The following is a 22,217-nucleotide window of genomic DNA, read 5'->3' as shown; positions in this document are numbered from 1 at the left end:
GATTATCTCCATTTGTCTCAATTGTAAGGAGGAAGTAGATACTTCATCGATGTGTTGTACTAAGGACAAAGAGGGAATGACTAAGTGACTTGGAAGAACCACTTCTTTCCCATAAAATAAATTAAAGGGAGAAGTGCCGATTGAAGCTTTCTTCGTAATTCTATCTGCCCATAAAGCATTTACCAGTGCTTTGTGCCAATTCTTTTGGTTTTGGTCGACTGTTCTTTTAATAATCCTGATTAGGTTTTTGTTTGTTAATTCAGCCAACCCATTACCATGTAGATAGTAGTTGGCAGAATACTTCAGTTTGAACCCTCTTTTAAGTGCAAACTCAGTCATTGCATTTCCAGAAAAGTATGATGCATTATCAAACATTAAGGCCGTTCGCAATCCAAACCTAGTGATGATAAACTGATCTATGAATTCAATAATGTTTTCAGAATTAATTGTCTTGAGAGGAACTGCTTCTACCCATTTATTAAAATAATCTATTGCCGTGAGGATATACCTATGCTGCTTACAAGAGTGAGGAACGATCTCACCTATTATGTCCAAGCCCCATTGGCTGAATGGTTGCTCAATGTTAACCAGCTGTAGTGGCATGGACGATTTCTTTTGTTTCCCTATAGCAGTCTGGCAGATTTGGCGTTTCCTTACGTAATTGTATGAGTCTTTGAACAACGTGGGCCAATAATATCATGCACGTAAGATCTTATGCACGGTAGCTTCTCCAACATAGTGTCCACCTGCTAGTCCATCGTGGAGTTCCTACAAAACCTTTTCGGCTTCAGTTTTCTCAAGACACCTAAGAAGTACAGAATCGTAATTCCTTTTAAACAGAACATCATTTATGAGCTGGTATTGTTTAGCTTTCAATATCAGAGCTCTTTTCTTGGTGTGATCCAGGTGTGATGGAGCATACACGTTCTTAAGATAATAAATGGTGTCTGCATATAATGATTCTGCGTCGTTTAGGCTTACCTCATATGTATGTACCTCTTCAGATGAGTTCCCAGGAATTTGTGATGCTCCAGCTAACATCTTGCAAAAGCCTTGACCTCTTACGATGTTCGCCGGCTTGATCTCAAGATCGTATTCTTGTAAAGCGGTAATCCAATTTGCTCTCTTTTCGCCCACATCCTTCTGTACCAGAAGGTTTCTTACCGCTGGAAACGGCACTACGACTTTGGTGTGGGCTTTAAGTAAGAAAGGTCTGAAATATTTGATCGCTTTGAAAACAGCATATTCCTGTTTCACCACGTCTGAATAATTGAGCTCAACACCTTGTAAGTTCAAGCTAAAGAATGTGATTGGAGCTTTCGTCTTTTCTTGATTTACTTGAGTTAAAATCGCGGCATAAGGTTTCTCTGAGGCAAAAGTGTATAAGATAAAAGATTCTGAAAAATTTGGGGTAGCTAAAGATGGAGCGTTGATGATAGCTTGTTTGATTAAGTTGAATGCTTCGCGCTCATCTTAACCCCATTTAAAATTTGAATTCTTTTTTATCATATTTTGTAAAGGAGAAATAATACGTGAAAAATCCAGGACAAACCTTTTTACAAAATTGATTTGTCCAAGGAAAGATTGCATGGACTTTTTGTTATGGGGCATGGATATTTCGGAAATTTCTTTGATTCTGTCAAGTTCAATGTGAATACCAGATTTCGACACTATGAATCCTAGCAATTTCCCTTCACTTAATGCGAAAAAAGATTTCTTTGGGTTAAGTGAAATTCCATACCTTAAACATCTTTGAAATATTTGTTTCATGTCTTTGAGATGGTCACTTCGCTTCTTGGAGTACACTGTTATATCATCTAGGTAAATCACTACCGATTTATTGACTAAACCTTTAAACGCGATGTCCATGGCTCTCTGAAAGGTAGCGCCAGCATTGATCAGACCAAATGGCATCTTCCGATATGCGTATGTGCCCCATTTGGTTCGGAATGTGGTTTTCAACTGATCATCAGGATGTACTAGCACTTGATTGTATCCTGAAAATCCATCCAGGAAAGACATTAATTCAGAGCCCGCTACTGCCTGTAGTATTTGCTCCATAGGTGGGAGGGGAAAATTGTCTTTCTGACAGGCTTTGTTGAGATTCCGGAAATCAATACAGATTCTAATATCTCTGTTTTTCTTTCTAACGGGCACCATATTGGATACCCATTTGGAATGTCTGACGGGGAAAATTATTCTGGCTCTCAACAATTTATTTAGCTCAGTCTTTATCTGATTTTCTAAGTTGGGGTGGATTTTTCTGAGCTTCTGCTGGACAGGTTTTTCATTGTCAATCATAGGGATAGTGTGTTGAATGATAGAAGTGTTGTATGTCTTCAGCTCATCGTAATTCCATGAAAAAACGTTTTTGTATTGTCTGAGAAGATGGATATATGCTGATTTTTCTTCAGGGGCTAGGCCGTGGCCCAGATTAACGTTTTGCAGCTTCTGATCGGTTCCTAGGTTCACTAATTCATAATTTAGAGTTGAACTGTAGAGTTTAGAATTGGCAGACCTTTTAAACCGACTTTTTAGATCATATAAATCTTCTAACTTAACCATCGATTTCGGTATAGCATTATCAGTGCTATTTTGGTGTATTTGGTGATCATGATGGTCTTCGTCAATTATTTGATTTGAGTAGGATCCTTCAGAAGTGAGGAAATTTACAATGTCATGATCGTCGTTGAATACTCTCCAGTTGGTGATGTTGTCAGGGATGGATGGTCTAAAGATTAATTCTATTGACAACCTATCGGGACTAAAATCTTTGGAGGGAATAAGTCCAGAGGCTACGTTAGCTAACAGGTCTGCGCTCGCATTTTGGAGTCTTGGGATCGACGAAATATTGAATGCTATGAAATGTGAAGTCAGATCTTGTACTAAAGATTGATAGTGCTTTAAGTGACTTGACAGGCAATGTATGGTGTTACGTACCTGTTTGACGACAATTTCAGAATCCCCAAAGACTTGGAGATACTTAACACTCAACCCGATTGCTTTGTATAGGCCTTGCACCAAGGCTTCGTACTCCGCTGTATTGTTTGTGCAATCGAACTCAAGTCTGCATGTAAGCATGATCTTTTTTCCATCTGGGCTAATCAGAACGCATCCTGCTCCTGCTCCCTCGTTAGATTTAGAGCCATCAAAATATAATTTCCAAAATAAAGATGTATTTACAGAGTTATCTAAAAAATTAAAACACTTTGAATCATCAGTTTGGAAAAAAATTTCAACTTGGGACAAAACTGAATTTTCTAAGTAAGTGAGGTGTGAGCATTGAAATTGCCGAGGAAAGAATCTACCGAGTAATTGCCTATGATACTGCTGTTGTATGCTATTGCTTCATTCTCTCCTTCCAACTCAGTCACTATATACCTTTGGTGCAACTCTCGTTCAACTTTATTTGATTGGGTTTACCGTTGTAGGGTAACCACATGTGCGAACAGTCGGTTGAGAAATATCCGTGGAGTTTTTCGGACCAATCCCTGCTAAGAATTAAACCATAGAATTCAGGGATATCAGCTACTAGAATGTCGATAACCTGGCACACTTTCGGGTTAGACGACAATCTTATGGTCACCTCGTTAAGTTCACCAATCACTTCGACTTGAGATCGATCAAGTTGAACTATGCGCACTGCGGATTTTTGAGGCTGAACATTCAATTTCGCACATATTGATCTGGGTAAAATATTCGTTGAAGCACCAGAATCAACCAAGCAATTGTGCACGTTTTTATTGAAAATTTCATAAGTGAGAAGAAAAGGAGGAGTATGGGATCTTGATCTTCCTCCAATCAAGGCAATGTCATTCGGATCAATCTTATTGATCATGTTGGTTGGAGGCCTTCCCATGTTGTGGGAAGCTACAGCTGTAGGTAAAGATGTAGTAGGCACGGCATGTAATTCTTTCATCATTATTTTCTGTTGATGTTCCAATTTGCTCAATTCATAAAGAGTGATATTAGCCCTAGTCTTTTTCATATCATTGATAATGTTATACTCCATTTCATCTGACACTATCAGTGTTCTTGATGGAGGTGCTTGATCTGATTGGAATGGGCTAAATTGGGTCGCTCTAGCAGTTGTTTTCTTTGTTGCGACCTTATCTTTTGTTGCAGGGCTTGCGCCCTTCTGTTTAGGGGTAGTTTGGGGAGGATCAAGTTGATTCTTGCTTCGTGTGCTAACCGGAAATGCTTCTTGATCTTCTTCTTGTGGGAGGATGAAATCCCACATTTCTTGTAGTTCCACAACTTCTTCATCATCGGTCTGCCCTTCAGTGGTATTCTCTTCTTCTTCTTCCTCTTCGGATTCGACGTTTGAGACAACATTGGGTGATTTCACCTCCATGGGAGGATTTATTTTAAAAGATCTGTACGGATTTTTAGAAGAAGTTTCTACTACTTGTTTTCTTATGTCAATCATCTCATTGGACATGGCCTTTAACACTTTTTGTAATCCTTCCATATCAAAAGGATCTTTCGTTTGCTTCTGCTTGGTATCTTCTTTGAAAGAGATTTTCTTAGATTTGCGTTCTTCTATTACAGATCTCTTTTCTAGGGCAACTACGCGCTTTTCTACTACTAGCGCTTCTGTCAAGTTTTCAACTAAGGTCGTCTTGTTTGCCCTATCTACGAAGATAGACAAGTTTGATGGTAAGGCCGTGATGTACCATTCACATCTTACTTCCTCACTGGGTTGAGAAGCAGCGAGAATTTTGTTGAGGATCTTATTGAACCGTAAATTGAAATCTTTAATGGGTTCTCTAGCCTCAACTTTAAGATTAGATAGGTCATTGATCAATGTCACTGTTGATCTGTCATCGCCAAACTTGGTGACGAATTGACTTCGAAAAATGTCCCAACTTGTGATGGACCCGAAAGGTAATGAAAAGTACCATGACCCGGCTGTTCCTTGCATTGTATAAGGAAAAAGCCGGACAACAGCATCCTCGTTGGTAACTCCATTGAGATTAACAGAAAGCATGAAATTATTGATATGCTCTTCAGCTAGCATGCCTATTTCTGGATTGAATTTAGGTAGCCATTTCTCAGGATGGGCCGGTATTGGGCTCAGGGGTGGAGGCATTAAAACTGCCCCAGGATTGTTCCATGGAGTCTGGGCCATCGTTGAGCCGCTAGTTAATGAAAGTGCAGAAGATGGTCCATGATGCGGAGAAGATGAAGATATTATGATCTTTGATGATTGAAGAGGAAGGGTTGTGGAAGATGGATGAGTGATTTGGGATGAGGATGTGGGTGGTTGACTCCGCGGTGAGGGGGTTGAAATGGACGTAGTAGATGAAAGAGTCTCACTGTCAAACTCTAGTGGTGTTTTCCTTGCTCTTTTCCTAGTACGAAGAGGGAGTTCACTTGGTTGAATACCAATTTTTTCACTCTTTAATCTGGTCAGGGGATGAGCAGGGTTGTACTGTGAAGTCACGCTGCTGTGAGATTTATCAGACCTCTGAGCAAAAATAGAGAATCCCTGGAGTTTACGAATCAAAGTTTGAATTTCAGGGGGTTCAATGATGAGTTGGTCTGATATATTAGGGTAGGTAGCAGCGGTGGATACTCCAGCGACTTCTAATTCCGGGTTTGACCGTACTGGAGAAGTCGGGGGAGTTGATGAGGGTGATTTACTCTGAGAATGGTATTTGGATTTTGACTTAGTTGCCATTCATAGTTCGTGCCCTCCTTCTAGCGCCAAATATGTTGAGGGCCCTAAAATCGGGTCAACAACAAGGTGGATACCCACCCGGTCCGGAACCTGGTTGGCGACTCCTTGCCCGTTTGGTGTAGCGGGTCCGACTGGGGATAATGGGACTAGCTTCCCAATCTAAAGGATGTGTGTGTGTGTGTGTAGAGTTTTATGATGCTAATATAGAGGTAATTTTAAGCTAATTTAATTCTAAACTCTAAATTGACTCTATGCTACTATAATCTAACAAAAACAGCACATCTAATCTATACTAACCTGGGGTAGAATTCTTCTATTATGCGATCTAAAAAGATTTCATACAATAACTGGTAATAAAGATCATTCAGCTATCATAAGAATATAAATCAATTAAGATAAACCATTCTGCATAAGTTAGGCAAAACAGTTGTGAACAACATATCGCATAATAAGTTATTCATATGTCAAGCACAAACAAATGACTCCACCGTACAAAAGTGCCAAATGGTAACCCACACATTCATACATTAACATATAAACAACTCAGCTGTATATTACTCTAAGAATATGAGCAGAAATTAATCAAGAGATAAAAGTACCATTTATGACTGATTTCACTCACAAACTTCAAGCAATAACGATTTATCTCTACTTACTTCTAACATCTACTAAGAGTACAGAAGTGCAACATCAGTAGCAGACATTAAAATGCAAACATAAATAAATCTCGATCCATCCATTCATCAAAAACCCCCACCGAGGGTGCAAAAGTGCATGTTCTAAGGACAAGTTTTTTGACAAGTTTCCAGACCCCTCTCCAAATGCCATGAGAAGGGTTAAATACTACTAACTAACTAATCTTAATTACACAAATTTAGGAAACGACTTCAAATTACCACCCTTTTACTAAAACAAATTTATTTCTAAAAATTGAATCTAATTTCTAACCGTTTCTATATTTTCTCCTTAGTGCTGTAAGCAATGCAAGGTTCGCTTGGAAAGAGTCGGCTGGTTGTCTTTTCCTTTTTTTAGAGCGATAAAAGTAGAAATAACAAAAGCTAGCACCTCTTTTTGACAAACTAGAAGATATTTTCGAAAATCTTCCTCTGGCTGGGTGTATTTGCTGTGTGTATACTTAGTATAACCCAGATTTCTTTCAAACTGATTTTGTTGTTGCTATTTCGGTTTCTGGCCGTGCGAATGACTCAATGAGTTAGGGATTTCGTTGCCTGAACAATCTTCCGTATTGAAAATTGCTTCCGTTCTTTGTTCCAGGCTTTTCTGGAGCGTCCTCCCTCTTTAGCTTTTTTTCTTTTTGCTTTACCCAGTCTGAGCTTCAGGATCTTTTGCAAACATGCTGCTTTTGTGCGCCTTTGACTCTGAGTCTTGGATAGTCTATTTTCATCAGTGTCTATTGAGTGATACTCTAGAATCCGCGGCTCTGCTGCATGCGGCATCCATATGCGAAGGCATCTCCTCTCTCTTCTTCTAGTATTGGTGCTTTCCCCTTTTCCTTAGATGTTTCCTGCATATAGATTTATATTAGTTGCTGCCTTAAAATTTACGCAAAGGAAAAGAGAAATGATGAAAAGATTGACATTAAAGCTTTAAGTTCTAATGAATACATAATCATGACGCTCATAATGACTTGACTCTTCGAAAAACACAACACGATCATCTCTGGATACTCAGGCGTGCAATCATTAATTTCCCTTAAGGTGCGCGCTCAATTTTGGGTTTACAGATCATGCCGAAGAAACTTTGTGATGAGTGGTTTCTGCGATTCTCATCGCAGCAATTGATGGTCTCATTCATTGCAGATCGTAGATCGCAATTTCGCAGTTTGTAAGATTGCAGATCGCAAATCGCAAGATCGCATTTTTCATTTGATCACTGTGCGCTGCGTATGCGACGTTGCGATATGCGATGTCGCATATCGACCGTCGGCGATTCTTTAGGTTTCCTTTTAATGGCGCTTTTAAAATATGCGATGCGATGAATTTCGCATCGCTTCTTTGTAGTTTATTTATGCGCATATGAAAACGCTTCACTCTCTCTTTGCGATGCGATATAGCTTTTAGGGAGTTAAATACAAAAATTTTGATAAAAATGTTTTTGGGATTTTTTTTTAAGGGTCCCCCTTTGCTTAATGTTATTGCTAATACCAAACAAAGAGGGGGGTTGTTGGTTACCACAACAACACCCCAGCTACATAAAATGAGAGGTCTCCCTCCAAGGCATCCATCACTTATGAATGGGGAAGCCGGAAGACATCCACCTGGAGAGAAAGAATGAAAATGTTGGACACAAAGGCCTCTCTATAGGATGCTGAGACTATTCTACCAGAAACACTGGCTAGGCTAAAGGAGATCGAAGAAATGGAAGGTGAGGCAGCTAAATCACCACAGGAGGAAGAAAAGGTGGAGAACATTGTGGAACTTAGCCCCCAGCCTAGCTTGGGCTCCTTCTATAACTTCTTAGAGGCCGGAAAGATCATTCCTCAAAAATTCACAGTGCCACTTTTCCTTGCACTAGAAGAAGAGAGAGTGAGGACCCACACTTGGATGAAGATCGCTAAGTCCAAGGGTGTGGCAGATATAGGTCCTCTGGAGGAAGAACTCAAAGAGGCAAGAAGGGAATTGGCTATGGTACGACATGTGGAGAGCAGCCAGCGGGTCAAGCTATAGGAAGAAAATGAGCTGCTTAGACAACAACTATAGTTACAGGGACAGAGGAAGGAAGACAGGCCCCACATCTTGGGAGAACAATAGCAACAGGAAGAGCCCACAATAGCCAAAGATACCAATGGTGAATAGTAGAGAAGGGAAGGGATGCAGGTCGAAATTGAGACACTGAATATACAACTACAGGAAAAATAATTGCAAGCAGGCCTGGAGATACAGTCTCTGAAACAACAGGTGCAAGAAAAGGAGGGCCAACTGGCCTACATGGCCAGCTGGGCAATTGAAGCTCTACAGTGTAGGTAGCCTGCCAAATCCTATGCCCTATACCTTAAGGATCAGTGGTTACAGTTTCATATCAACACCTTGGCCCAAAGGGGCATTACCCCATTCCAAAATTATCATCAATTTGCAACTCTATGTGGTAGTAGTTCATTAGAGGACAGGGCCAAATTATCAGAGTTTTACTTGCACAACCTTTCCCTTCCAAACAAGAATGCATGGGATCCCAACACTGTGATAGGAGATGTCCAACTTATGGCCATGGCCTTTTGGATGAGTCATGAGGAGAAGAGAGAAGCAGAGGTCTGCAGCATCATAGGCAGTGAACTCAGTGAGCCATTAATGATCAAAGCAGAGACGGATGACCCCTCAGCAGTGATAAGCGCCCACTAGAACTTGGCCAATAGCCCTCAAGATCTACCGGAATACATTGAGAAATAGGCTCAAGCTATTGCCCACTTTGAGGACATGGAGAGATTGTTGGGAGAAAATTGCCTGCATGCCTGCACAAGGCAGTGGAACACACTGCCTCACAGCTTGAAGATAAAGGAATACCACTCTCCCACTAGGATGAGGGAAGCCTTGGCAAGGGTACCTCTCTACAAACAGCTGATGCAGAATCTACAGGCCAATTGGATTGGCATGAAATTCAGTCCTCCTTTGCTTTTGGGATTGCTAAAAAGAGTTAAGGAATAGGAGGAAGGTAGACAATGGGAGGAAGTGGAAAGGAATGCAGGATTCCATGACCGGGAAGAGGATATCACCACAGAGGCCTGGGACATGAGGGAAGTGGTCAAAGCCATACAGGATGATGAGCTGTACTAGTTTCTCAAAGGATGAGCAACCCATTTATCAGGGGGGTGATGATGAGCCCCGAATTGGGTAACTTATTGGGCTCATTTTTCATAATTTTCCTTTTTCAATCCTCCATTTTTCATAGATTATGTATGTTTTTTAGTATGTTTATGTTATTTGAATGAATAAGGGAGGTCACTTTACCAAGGAGGATAATACACGGTTATTTCATGTTTTTTGGACAAATTTTGGAGCAAAACTAAGCAATTATGGGCCAGGTGACATCCAAGCTTGAGGTGAGGATTCATAGGTGGGTTTTCTTTGGCATTAAATGGCCCTTCCTCAAAATCTCGACCCTCAACTCCGAGCTCAACAGGCCACCAAAATGAATCCTAAAGGCAGTCAAGCAACTTTGGGAAGAGTGATTGTTTACTAGTAGTTGGAACAGCCGGGTCCCTTGAATTTAGGAGGGCTGCTAGGCCCCTCGTAGTGTATAAATAGGAAGGCTTCAGCCTTCGTAGTTTACTTTTGGAACTATTGGTATTTGCACTATAGTGCTGTCATTTTCTCAGCTCGTTTTCTTGTATCTACTGTTGTATAACTTTCTTGTGATGATTATTTTTGAGTAATGGAAAGCAGCTCTACTTGGCATCAGATCTGAGTTCTTTATAGGAGCCGGCAGCTCTTATGGTTGGGCCCAACCCGAGTGCCAAGGCCTCCTTTATGTATTATTATTTGTTGTTTATGTCTTTGCAAAATCATTTCTGTTAAATAGATTAAATCTTGCTGATTAGCTAAGTCACTGTTGATGATTAGAAAGACTTTTGATGTTCAGATTGAGTTGATAGGTTGTTAATAGGGAAAAGCTTCAGAAAAGGGCCATCAAGCACCTCTGATTTCACCTCTCCCTCGGTGGGATCAGGAGCTGGGATCAAGGTGACCTTGCTGCCAACAAAAACACTGACTTTGCTTTGCCATGCAACCATTAGTGTTTGATTTTCATTTGCAGAAGTTGGTTACATGTTTAGATTCTTGAATGCTTTGTTGCATAGTTAATATACATGGTTTCCTTGTGGATAAAACTTTTGTTCATTCTCTTTACTGTTAGCAAGATCAGATTAGGTCAACATAACTAGGTCTCAAATTTTACAAGTCTTCGTTGGTTCAGTTGGAAAAACAACTTGCAGAGCACCTGTACCACTTCTCTATCTGCCCATACTCCATCAATCCCATATGCTCCATCCCCTAACACGGACTCTTGCCTCACGTTTTCCATTTGCTCACATAACCCTAATTTTTGTGCAACATTGCTTCAGTCCTCCTTGAACAAATCCAACCATCTACATCTTTCCTAAACTCCATCCACCAAGGCCTGGACCACCTCAAACCCTTTTTCTACCTCCATACTCACCCCTTCACCTTTCTCTCTCCATCCATCCTCCAAAATCCCATTTCTGAAAAACCCGTAGAAAATTACAGACATCCTGTAGAACCCCTGTAGACTTCCTGTAGAAGCTCACGAATGAGGTTTCTTGATCGCCAAACTCTGTGAGACTCTCTGTAAGGGTGTTAGGGACCCATTAGGCCCTCTCTAAACCTTCTCGACCTCCTCCAAGCATTTCCTCTCACCAATCCATCTCTGCACAGTCAAAAACAATCAAATCGCATGCATGATAATTCTGTAACCTGATTCAAAAATAAAAAAAGATGTTTTTTTCAGATGTTATTGTAAAAGTAGCTTAGATACATGTATTTACCTTTCTATAAGTCAATGGCATCTCTTCCAGTAGGTTGCGTCCTCTTTCTTGCATCAGTAGGGCTAGTTGGTAAAATTCGGGTTTGCTAGGGTTTACGTTTCCTTTCAGCGTTCGAGTTTTTTTCTGCAAATAGAATAGCCTTCTGTGAGTTAGCTTTCGTCCATTATTTAAAAAGCTTCTTCTCAGATCTCATAGAGGTTGGCTTAAGATCCTAGCCGACTTGTGCCAGTTGACCAAGTGACAGCTGCGGCAAGAGATAGTTCTTGTGCATACAACACCATCGCTTCCAAGTTTGTTACGAACTACCGGGTTGATAAAAATAAAGAAGGGAGTCTGAGGAGTTGCAACATTATTGCTGCAATACTGGAGCTCACCAGAAAGCACCAACCTAAAACCTCGATTCTTTATTATCGTACAAGTGGAATTCGTGTTCAAGTTACAAAAAGAATTATCTCAAGCTATCCTGATCTCTCTACACTCAAACAATACTGCTCAGAGACTCAATAGACATAGAATATATCTTCCTGAAGCACTCCAAGCATCCTATTTCCTTGCACAATTTTGATTGGAGTCTAGTGCAGCCACTTGTGTGAATTGGCCTCTTCACACACTCACTAACCTCTGATCCAACTACGTAGTCTTGAAGGAGATAAATCCTCATCTTGGATGAGCTTCCTTTATAGGAAAAATATTCATCTAATTGATAGTACATTGTCCCTTCTCTGATCCCAACTGGGTCTCTATCTGAACTGCCATGTATGCGTTATCCATGAGTGAATCTTTATTTATCTGAATTACAGTGGTTACATGCATGCAAGCATTAACTAACTGAACTCTCATTAATTTAACAAACTGTTAAATTAATCTAACTGGAGTTGACTAAGTTAAACTAAGTCAACTAATTACAACTCAATATTACAACTCATCCTTATCTCTTTAACTTAAGGATAAATTCCTCAATCAAGGGAGAAACTGTTTCATGTCCTTACATAGGCTTCAAGTTTGATTTTCCTTAACTAATTAACTCAAGATTAATTAATTAATTAATTTCCAAACTGCTGTTGATATCAAATTCGAATTTTACTTCCAAGGTTTAGTCTAGGGATTGACTAAAATAAGAATCCATCCTAAACTGCTAAAAATAGAACTTCTATTTTTAGCACTTCCATTTTCCATTTCCTATTTCCCAATCCGACACTAGTATCGAAACTACTATTTATAGCAGTGCTATTTTTAGCACTTCTATTTTTAGCATTTCTTGTTGCACATTTTTAACACTTACTCTCAACAATAAAAGCTTCACCACGAACGAGATCTTGTACCTCTAGAATGTTCCGCATGCAACACATCTACCAAGTGTGGTTGCTCCAACAACTCTCGGAACAAAAAAAAACTCCCCACTGACCTCTCTGTTGGGCTAGAAACATACTGTGATGTTGAAGCTCTACCTGCTGCTAACAAGTTCTCCCTCTCTGACCTCTGAGTTGTTGCAACACTCCATGCATCTCGTAGCATTGCAGCCTCCTATCTCTACACATTCCTCAGACTCCTACATTATAGCTCTCTTTGCCACTCCATCCATATTTGTCTCTACCCAATAAGCCAGTCCTACTACTCCTCATCGGGGCTCCCGTAGAAAATTCAAATCAAAGAAGTTGGGTACCTCAAGGATCTAATGTTATGAAACCAACTCAAGAAAAGATAGAAAAGATAGATCAACACCTTAGAATTCAACCTCTTCGAGGGGAAACCTCCTTTACATTACATAAATGAACAATTCTTTGATGATTCAAATGAAAAAACCTCCTTTCTATATATAGGAGCCTAAGGAGTCACAATATAACCCAGCCGACCTAACAATAATATTATAAAGCCACAAAAATAACAATAGATGGATTGTATGGGGCATAATAATAACAATATGGGGGTAATAGGGGCACAACAATATTAATAAGGGGTATAACTATGATAGTAATGGGGTAATCACTAGTATTATAGGGACCCAACATGCCCCTCTCCTTCAAAAAAGTGTTGTCCTCGACGCTTGAGTAGTTCTGGATACTTCTGTGTAAAATTCTCATCCTCCCATGTGGAATCTTCAGCAACTAAGTTCTTCCACTTGATAAGATACTTCGAAATTGATCAATTTCGTAGCTATCGAGTTCTTATTTCTGTGACAGCTTCCAGTTCCAATATAATTTTTCCTTCCTCATCAAGTTCTGGCAATATTGTTTGAACTGGGAGCTTGTCTCCTATAACCTTCTTTAAACATGAAACATGGAAAACTAGGTGCAATCAAGAAGCTGCAGGAAGCTCCAATTTGTATGCCATAGTACCAATGTTTTGCAACACCTTGTACAGACCATAATACTTTGGTGATAATTTATTATCCTTCTTAGCTTGCTTGAGGGACATTTTCTTATATGGTTGCAGCCGTAGGAATACCCAATCACCTACATCAAAACTTCTTTCACTGCGATGTTGATCTGCCTGTTGTTTCATTCTATTCTGTGCCAACACGAGGTTATCCTTTAAGAGTTGGAGGACTTGTTGTTGATGTTCGATGTGATGTTCCACTGCCTGAACCTTAAAATTTTCTCTTAAATATGATGTGATGGATTGTGGTTGATACACATAAAGTTCCATAAATGGGGTCATTTTTGTTGTTGTATGGAAGGAAGTGTTATACCACCATTCAGCCAGAGGCAACCATTTGACCCATTGTATTTGTTTATCAGATACAAAGCAATGAAGATATCCTTCCAAACATTTGTTTACTATCTCAGTTTGCCCATCAGATTGAGGATGATAAGATGAGCTGTGAGTTAACTGAGTAGCAATACAAGAAAATAATTCTGTCCAAAAATTTCGAGTGAAAATGGGATCTCTGTCACTTACAATAATCTTTGGGTTTCCATGTAGCTTTTCAATTGTTTCCATAAATGCACTAGAAACTGTACTGGCTTTAAATGGATGTGATAATGCACAAAAGTGTGCATACTTGGTAAGTTTTTCAACTACCACCATGATCACACTCTTTTCCTCAGACTTGGGTAAACCTGTGATAAAATCCATTGAAACCTCCTCCCAACGTTGGCCTGGAAAGGATAAAGGTTGTAATAGACCCGGTGTCTTAATTGTTTCCACTTTATTTTGTTGGCAAACCAAACATTCTGCCACAAAATTTTGAATATATGATTTAAGGCCATCCCAAAAAAATTCCTTCTTAACCCTATGGTAAGCTTTTAAAAATACTAAATGCCCTCCTAAGGGAGAAGTGTCCAATTCCATAAGAATCTTTTGTTTTAGCTGGGAATTCTTACAGAGGTATAAGTGATCTTTGTACCATAATGAATCATTTTGTCAGCTAAATGTATCAGATGTACTGGAATCTTGTTGTAACCTCCGAATAAGTGCCCACACTTCTTCGTCAGTCTTCCATTCCTCCCTTGCTTCATTTATCCAATCTGGTTGGATAATAAAAATGGCGCACAGTAATGCTTCCACATCCTCATCCTTTCTTGAGAGTGCATCTGCTACCACATTTTGGTTCCCTTTTTTGTAGATGAGTTCAAAGTCATAACCCAACACATTTATGACCCACTTTTGTTGCTCTTCAGAGGATAACCTTTGTTCTAAAAAGTATTTAAGGCTATCATGATCCTTTTTTACCTTGAAGTGTCTTCCCATTAGGTAGGGTCGCCATTTCTTAAGTGCATGGAGTATTGCCAACATTTCGTTCTCATAAATAGCTTTGCTTAAAAAATTTCCCTTCATTGGACGACTTTCAAAGGCAATGGGTCTTTCATCTTGCATTAGAACATCACCAATTCCATTTCCTGAAGCATCACATTCTACAATAAAGGTTTTTGTGAAGTCCGGTGTAGGTAAGGCTGGTGCTTGGCACATTGCCTCTTTAAGATGTTCAAACGCCTTTGTTGCTTCTGGAGTTCATGAAAATGCATCTTTCTTCATTAAAGTTGTTAGAGGTGCTGCTATTCTCCAATAATTCTTAACAAACTTGTGATAATACCCTGTCAACTCGAGAAATCCTCGTAGATGCTTTATGGATGTGGGGATTTTCCATTCCTTAATGGCTTTAATTTTGCTAGCGTCTACCTTAACTCCTTCATGAGATACAATATGACCCAGATATTCCACCTCCTGGACTCCAAAGAAACATTTGGATCTTTTTGCATATAATTTTTTCTCCTCCAATAGTTGTAGCACCCTGTCAACATGTTCAACATGATCCTTTCAAGACTTGCTGTAGATTAGTATATCATCAAAAAATACTAACACAAATTTTCTAAGGAATGGTTTGAAAATTGAATTCATCAAACCTTGAAATGTTGAAGGTGCATTGGTAAGGCCAAAAGGCATGAAAAAAAATTCATAATGACCCTCATGAGTTCTAAATGTTGTTTTCGGAATGTCTTCAGTCTTCATTTGATTTGATGATATCATGAACGAAGATCCAACTTGGTGAAGTAAATTTATCCATGAAATTCATCAATGACAGGAATGAGGAGCTTATCTTTAATAGTGAGCTTGTTGAGCTCCCCATAATCTAGACACATGCGCCATGATCCATCCTTCTTGTGCACAAATACTACTGGAGCAGAGAAAGAACTTTGACCCGGTTGAATTATACCAGCCTCTAGCATTTCCGCAACCATACGTTCAATTTCACTCTTTTGGACATAGGGATATCTGTATGGCCTGATGTTTGGAGGAACACTTCCTGGAATCAGATGAATAGCATGATCATGATCATGCATAGGTGGGAGACCTTTGGGAGTCTCAAATACCTTGGAATGATTGTCCAAGACTTTTTGGAGATCTGGAGAAATAGATGATTCCGATGTGGAAACATCTAGTGAACATAATTGTGCAATTACACCTCTTTGTTCCTTTTTTAGAAGCTTTTTCATACCATTAGAGTTGATTATCTCTCTCGGTATCCCTGCAATACCCCTTGATTCAACTTCCTTTCCTTCCATAAAAAATTTGATGAAAAGTTCTTGAAAATTAAAAGCTATTGTACCCAAGGATTGTAGCCATTGGACTCCTAGTACAACATCAGCACCTCCCATTGGAATGGAAAGCATTTGGCTAGTCAATACATATTCTCCCATGGATAGCTTGATATTATGGCACTTTCTAGAGCAATTTATTGTTCCTCCATTTGCAATCATCACTTGACACTCTGGTGCTAGTTATAGGAAGAAATTCAACTCTTTTTCTACCTTACAATGAATAAAATTGTGGGTGCTTCCTGAATCAATCAACACTATTACCTTTTTCTTCTTGATTTGTCCTTCTATCTTGATGGTTTGAGGAGCGGCAATTCCCGCCAATGCATTACAAGATATGGTAGGATTTATTTGTTCTTCATCTAGGCTTGCTCCTGGAATATATCCTCTTCGTTTGACCTTTCTTGCTCCTTTTCTTCTTCCTCTTCACAATCTATGTAGAATAATTTCTTCTCACCACACTTATGACCTTTAGTGTATTTGCTATCACAACTGTAACAAATCCCTTTTGCTCTTTTTTCTTCCAATTGTTGTGGTGTCAACCTTATAGGTTGTGGAAGACTAAGGCAGCAACACTTCCGTCTTTATAGTTATGAGTGGTATGCTTCCTCGTTGCCATAATTTTGCTTTTCATTTTTCTTGTTAACCTGAATGCCTTCATTAATGAATCAAGTTCCCAAAGGTGAACATCATGTTGGGTATTATCCTTTAAAGACCCTATGAACAAATCAATCCTGTGCTCCTCTGGAATATCTTTTTATGCTTATGTTCAATTTTTGGAACTCCTCAATGTGCTCCATTATTGAACCCTTTTGTTTGAGACTTATCAATTGGCTAAAAAAAGTGTTGCTTTTTGTATCCTCATAATGTGCTATCAATTCTTCCGTAAAAATTGCCCAAGTGATAAATTGTTTATGAGAGCAAAGCCGTTGATACCATACAAACTGATTTGGTTCCAAATATAAATTTTCCATACGTACCTTTTGTGTGTTTTGCACATTATTGAGATCGAAGAATTGCTCCATTTGTAATATCCATGTGGTGGGATCCTTGCCATCAAACTTCCTCATATCGATTTTTGGAATATGGTGAGTCTTCGATCCAACATTAGAGTCTATGGAATCATGATTAACATTTATTTTGTTCTCATCATGAGTTTCCTTTAGTACCATTTCACCATTAGTGACCATTTCTTGTAGCAAATTATTCATATTTATCTTCAATTCTTCCATCTTATCATCCATGCCATCAATTTTAGCGTCCATGCCATTCACCTTAGCTTCCATGCCATCCATCTTAGCTTCTACGCCTTTCTTTAAACAACCCATCTTAGCTTCTACACCTTTCTTTAAACCATCCATCTTAGCTTCTACATCTTTCCTTAAACCATCCATCTTAGATTCTGTTGCTTTTTGTTCAAGTAACACTTGTTGCACTTATTCTTGTAATTTTGATATATCATATAGAATTTCTTCTTCTTCTTCATGAGTCATGCTAGAGATTTCAGGTTCCTTACTAGGTGTTTGCATTTTCTTTCCTCGGGGAATCAGTTACCGATAATAATGCTCTACTAGCCCTTTGAATTCCTTCAAAATAAATTTTCAAACCACTCTTAAGTAAAAATTTAAAAGAATCTACACACCTTTTTCTTCACTTTGTAGGAGCTCGATATTTCCTCTGATGTATCTCTGTACTTTCAGATCATCCAGTTCTAAAATTTCAACCTGTGGTATCCTTCTATTTCCTTCTTCCAATGCCACCAGTATGATCCAATTTGGATTCTCCAAGGAAGAGTTATGTGAAATCTCCCATAGTGACCCGATTATAGACTAGTTCAGTAGAGAGAACTTGTATGACGTGCCACGAGTTCTTATTTCATCGTTTGTCTTCTAAAAAATATATACAAGAAACTAAAGTTTGTCCTCTTTCTGCACCTTCTTACGAAATTTCAATCCAATGCTCAGGGAAAAGGTTATGATTATTTTCCCCAGGTCAGATGTTTGGAATGTAATTCAGGAGTCTGCAAAAATACCAACTTCCTCGGATCATATCTCCTCAAATATAGCACAAAAAGCTTTGAAATTCGGAACCGAGATTTAGCATGATCTCTTCTCAAATGGGTTTTTTTTAAGCTTCTGAATAAAAAACGTTATAGCAAAAATATGACAATAACTTGTTTGGAGCAATGAAACCCTAGAATCCAAAGCTCTCATAACAAATGTTATGAAACCAACTCAAGAAAAGATAGAAAAGATAGATCAACGCCTTCGAATTCAGCCTCTTTGAGGGGGAAACCTCCTTTACATTACATAAATGAACAATTCTTCGATGATTCAAATGACAAAACCTCTTTTCTATATATAAGAGTCTAAGAAGTCACAATATAACCCAGCTGACCTAACAATAATAATATAAAGCCACAAAAATAACAATAGAGGGATTCTGTGGGGCACAGTAATAACAATATGGGGGCAATAGGGGCACAACAATATTAATAAGGGGTATAACTACAATAGTAATGGGGTAATCACTAGTATTATAGGGACCCAACATCTTGCCCCTCCTCCTTGGGATGATCACTCCACATTGCCCCACCTCCTCCCTGGAGGTATGGATGCATGTGATCCCTCTGCCTGTGAGAAACCTTGGGCAACAAACCTTGCCTTGTGTTTCTAAACACTGCAATCGGTTGCCTGCTTTACCTTGTAAATCTATTGGGAACTAACCACTAATTTGTCCGCAGGTCTAGAGACAACATCCCACACACTGTTCTGCATGACAGAATTGTACTCTTCTACCATTGCATCATCCCAGACTGTTTGCTACACTGCTTCTTGAAGAGAAGAAGGTTCGGTCACTACAGACTCCCCAACCAGGGCCATGTAGCTAGTGTATCTCTCGGGATATCTCCTCTATTTACGATGAGAGGATGGCTGCCCCACATTCTCTCTCACATACTGCATCAATCTGTCAGCTTCCCATGAGCGTTTCTGCCCGTCTGTCGAAGACTCTCTAGGAGTGGTGGTCTCCACTACTGAATCCTCTACATGTGGCTAATCCACATAATTAGGAGGCTCCTCCTCCTTTGGAGCTAAAAGTTCCTCATTGCCATGCAACTTGAGCTCCCTCTCAAGTGACACTCGCATGGCTCTCTGCTTGTCAAATTTTAGATCCCTGCAGACTATGGTCCTCTGACTGGCAGGAAAAAACACACAATAGTTGTGGGATGTATCTATGTACCCCACAAGTATCCCTAACTTAGCTGTTGGGTCTAGCCTCTTCCAAGCATCTTTGGTCACATGACAGAAAGGTGGTGATCCATAGATGTGGAAGTGACTCACATCTGGTCGCTTCCCCGAAAAATCCTCCATATGTGTCTTCATCCCCAAAACATGATGAGGACTTCTGTTCTGAAGGTACACTGTTGTATTGCATGCCTACACCCATAGATGAAGTGGTAGGCCTTGGTCATGCAACATCGATTGAGATGCTCCCACAATAGATCTATTCTTCCTTTCGGCCACCCCATTCTGTTGTGGATTATGGGGTGACGTCAGTTCCATTTTAATTTCTTCTGCTGCACAAAAGTCTTTGAACTACTGGGAGATATACTCTCCACCATTGTTGCTATGCAAGGCTTTTACTTTCTTCCCAGATTCTTTCTCTGACGAGGCTTTAAACTCGTAAAACCTCAAGAAGGTTTGATCTTTCTTCTACATAAAGTAGATCCAACATCTATGAGAAAAATCATCAATGGAAATAGCATAGTACCTTTGTTTAGTGGTGGAGGATATAGAGAATAGTCCACATACATCTGAGTCAACTCGCTCCAGGATTGCTCCAACTCCACTATCTCAATCCTGAAAGGAAGCTTTTGCATACGTACCCAGGGTGCATCCTTTGCATGTGTCTACTTACTCCAGTTTTCCCTTGGGTAAGCCAACAGAAATTTGCTACATGATCTTCAAGGCCCTGTGATGCAAGTGGCCCAGTCTCCTATGTCATAGCTCGGTAAAATTTTGGCTTTGCACCACCTATGCTTTGGAACTCAGTGCAGCACAATCAACTACCTCCAGCTTGTAGAGATTCTTTACTCGAATCCCTATTCACTTGGTCTGTCCAGTGTCGATATGCCTCAGGAACACTTTTCCTTTACTAAAGACTACATCATACCTTTATCTTCTAGCATAGCAACATACACAAGATTCTTCTTCAAACCTAGTACATATTTAATAGTAGATAGGGTGAGAGGAGCACCATGCTCCCTCTGAAACACAACTGTACCTTCACCTGAGACATAGTACTTTCCATCATCACCCATCTTGATCTACATCTGGAGATCCTTCTCCTCCAATGTACTGAAAAGATTCTTGCCACCCAACATGTGGAAAGAAGGTCCACTTTCTGGGTACCAAACACATCCCACCATGGATGAAACCATGCATGCGATAAGCAAGAAATATAGCTCAAATTGGAAGCTAGTGCATCACCATCAGATCCCTTTGAGGAACCCTTCTTGGATTTCTTCTATGGGAAATGCATAGCATAATGGCCCACTTCATGACAGTGAAAGCATCGCACCTTTGACTTTTCAACCTTCTTCCCACCATGAGAAGATTTGGATTGGGACACCTTCCCTTTCCCTTTCTTAGCTTTACTCGCTAAAGCTATATTTTCTTCATCATCATGTCTTGATGAAGATCCATCCCTGGTGCTTTACCTTATCTCCTCCTACATTAGGTCTGACCAAAGTCATTCCCAATCTGGTAGTTTCTCTCTTCCATTAACCGAGTCCTGGTAGCTATGCCAGCTCCTAGGAAGACTAAGGAGTTCTAGACTCACCATGTCGTCATCAGCAATCACAACCCCTATACTTGCAAGCTCATCCCTGCAGGTGATGAGCTTGTTCAGGAATGTAGATATTGTGTTGCCCTTTTCGCACTTGATCTTGCGAAGTTTGTCCTTCAACACCAGCTTCCTCTGATCGCTGCTATTCTGATAAAGATACTTCAATGTTTTCCACATTTAAAATGGAGTCTCCTTCCCATGGAGGCTCAAGACAATGTGATCTCGAACTCCCTCCAGGAGGATTCTCCTTGCTCTAGCCACACACTTTTTCCATTCCACCAGTTGAGTAGCATCAGTCAGCTTTTGCACTTCTTGATCAATGAAGTCCTTGAGACTGTTATCTTCCAATACTGCCTCCATGTGATCCTTCCATGGTATATAATTCGAACTGCCATCAAGGGCATATTTGAGTCTTAAGCCACTGAATTCCATCAGTGAAATAGATGTGATAAGAACTCAATTCCATATCTAGAAACCAAACTTCATACTTCTCCTTCTTGTATATTGTTCTCACTTGATCACCTTTTCTCCGATAACCTGTAGAAATTTCACCTGTATATCAACCTAATATAGGCAATGTCCTAAAGCATAATACTTGATCTACTTCTATCATAAAATTTGGGGAAGCTTAAACAGATATGAGCATCATCAATCATGAACATATATAAATGATAATGAGAAGTAATCAACCATAACAAAGAAGATATATCACTGGGGAAATCACTAGCCTAAAACCCCAACTTTGTATTATCATACAAGTGGAAATCTTATTCAAGTTACAAAAACAATTAGCTCTCAAGCTCTCTGGATCTCTCTGCACTCAAACAATACTGCTCATAGACTCAATAGACATAGAATATATCTTCCTCAAGCTCTCGAAGCCTCCTATTTCCTTGTGAAATTTTGATTGGGGTCCAGTGCAGCCACTTGTGTGAATTGGCCTCTTCACACATTCACTAACCTGTGATCCAACCACGCAGTCCTGAAGGAGATAAATCCTCATCATGGATGAGCTTCCTTTATAGGAAAAATATTCATCCAAAGGATAGTACATTGTCCTTCTCTGATCTCAAATGGGACTCTGTCTGAACTAACATGCATGAGTTATCCATGAGTGAATCTTTAGTTATCTGAA

Source organism: Pinus tabuliformis, chromosome X, assembly GCF_031772625.1.
Source record: "Pinus tabuliformis cultivar Carrire ecotype Pingquan chromosome X, CPIR1, whole genome shotgun sequence".
NCBI classification, from domain to species: Eukaryota; Viridiplantae; Streptophyta; class Pinopsida; order Pinales; family Pinaceae; genus Pinus; species Pinus tabuliformis.
This window is presented reverse-complemented; position numbering follows the sequence as displayed.